The sequence below is a fragment of the Ranitomeya imitator genome, chromosome 9 (assembly GCF_032444005.1).
Source record: "Ranitomeya imitator isolate aRanImi1 chromosome 9, aRanImi1.pri, whole genome shotgun sequence".
NCBI lineage: Eukaryota > Metazoa > Chordata > Amphibia > Anura > Dendrobatidae > Ranitomeya > Ranitomeya imitator.
The window spans coordinates 131,961,764-131,964,412 of NC_091290.1; positions in this window are offsets into that span (position 1 = coordinate 131,961,764).

Below are 2,649 nucleotides of genomic sequence, written 5' to 3' on the forward strand. Positions count from 1 at the left end.
GAGATGGGCCAGTGTCCGTCCCATAGACTATGTATAGCGTCAGTCAGGCATTCCCATGTCCCAGAGAGCAGCTCTAGAGACTGCCGGGGGACCCCCAGTGATCAGTAAGTTATCACCTGCTCAATTTTGGGAATAACCCTTTAAAACAACATATTGTGATGGGTTCTAGTTACATCAGTTAAAAGGGGGCTATTATTAAATTCCCACCCACAGGATTGCAGAGATGTGGGCTCTCAAGGTCTAAAGGCAAATTTCCACTATAACCAAGGGATGTTATAGGATTCTTTTTGTTTGGGCAATGTCATACAGGAAATAAAAGGATAAACATTGCAAAAATCGCACAGAGCGTCTGACAATCGGTACATACCGAGAATTCTTCACTCCTGTCACTTACTGGGACAGATGCAGGGTGTCACATAAGATGCTCTGGATGTGTCCCAGGTATCGGGGGACAATGCTGCAATACCTGTGCTAGATCCAGAGCGTCTCCTCACCTGCAATGAAACAGAAAAAAAAACAAAAAAAAACAAAAAAAAAACAAACGTTCTCTCTTGCTTTATTGGGGGACACAGGAAACCATGGGGTGTGTGCGGCTGCCATCTGGAGGCTGACACTAGTAATTACAACTGACTACAGATCTACAGTCTAAAGTAAGAAAGATTCTGAAAGGTCGTTTTTAACAAATCCAGGAGGTTGAAAATCTGCACAATTCTCACACATAAAGGCGATTCTGTCATCACAAACTAAAACTTAGCGCTATTTTTATGGGGGCTACGAGCTCTTAGTGTTCTGATCACTGCCTCTGTTCTGCAGAGATTGAAGGTGTAATTTTTATGGGGACTATATCCCCTACAAGGCATGTGCTGAAGGATGCTGACAGATCTGTGAGATCTCTCCTTGCTCACGGCGCATTGTGGAGAGCTCGCGGAGCATTCTGGAGAGCTCGCGGAGCATTGGGGAGAGCTCACATTGTGGGGCGAGCTCGCAGAGCAATGGGGAGAGCTTGCATTGTGGAGAGCTTGCATTGTGGAGAGCTCGCAGAGCATTGGGGAGAGCTAGCATTGTGGAGAGCTCGCAGAGCATTGGGGAGAGCTAGCATTGTGGAGAGAGCTCGCAGAGCATTGGGGAGAGCTCGCATTGTGGAGAGAGCTCACGGAGCATTGTGGAGAGCTCGCATTGGGGAGAGCTCGCATTGTGGGGCGAGCTCGCAGAGCAATGGGGAGAGCTCGCATTGTGGAGAGAGCTCGTAGAGCATTAGGGAGAGCTCGCATTGTGGAGAGCTAGCATTGTGGAGAGAGCTCGAAGAGCATTGGGGAGAGCTCGCATTGTGGAGAGCTCGCATTGTGGTGAGCTCGCAGAGCATTGTGGAGAGCTCGCAGAGTATTGTAGAGAGCCATCATTGTGGAGAGAGCTCACAGAGCATTGGGGAGAGCTCGCATATTGTGGAGAGCTCGCAGAGCATTGGGGAGAGCTCGCACATTGTGGAGAGCTCGCATTGGGGAGAGCTCGCACAGCATTGGGGAGAGCTCTCATTGTGGAGAGCTCGCAGAGCATTGGGGAGAGCTCGCATTGTGGAGAGCTCGCAGAGCATTGGGTAGAGCTCGCATTGTGGAGAGAGCTCGCAGAGCATTGGGTAGAGCTCGCATTGTGGAGAGCTCGCAGAGCATTGGGGAGAGCTCACATTGTGGAGAGAGCTCACGGAGCATTGTGGAGAGCTCGCAGAGCATTGGGAAGAGCTCGCATTGTGGAGAGCTCGCAGAGCATTGGGGAGAGCTCGCATTGTGGAGAGCTCGCAGAGCATTGGGGAGAGCTCGCATTGTGGAGAGCTCGCAGAGCATTGGGGAGAGCTCGCATTGTGGAGAGCTCGCAGAGCATTGGGGAGAGCTCGCATTGTGGAGAGAGCTCGCAGAGCATTGGGGAGAGCTCGCAGAGCATTGTGGAGAGCTCGCAGAGCATTGTGGAGAGCTCGCAGAGCATTGTGGTGAGCTCGCGCAGCTGCAGCGATTTCTCAGACTCTCAATGTAGCAAGAAGGTTTAACACAGCCGCTGACTGTTTTAATTCCACATTACGTGTAAGATCTCTGCTTGCAAAGTGTTAGTTACTGAATTGCTCAGTGATTAAATGTGTTGCAGATCTGTGGGGGCTCCAGTTTGTGAGACCCCCACCAGTCACTCAGAGTGCTGCACAGAAGGTTGTATGGACTCAGACAGTCTAATAATCTCGTATGCTGAAGAGGGGAGTGCATCGGAGTTGCATTTGGCCGTCCAGTGTGGACCTAAGGGACCTGGGAGCCTTTACATTTATCACCACTAGGTGGCGCTGATCTGATTGCCCCAGAGCTCTATTATAGAACTACACTATAGCCTTCTATGATATCGCCACCTAGTGGAAGAAGCAGGAAGTGCAGATTTAAACGTGTGGGGAATCTCAGTATTAGAGAAAAGTTAAGACTCTTATTTCTCACGAAAGATAAGATTGCACGGTGTTAACTTCTGGGCAGATAAATATTTTTATGTACCAGAAAAAAAGCTCAAATAATTTACATAAAAAAGGCAAAAGCCATAAATTAAGAATTGTAATCTGACCATTCATTCTGAGTGACGGCTCACGGCTTCGTCCCTGTTGGGCTGATTGAGAACACAATCCAG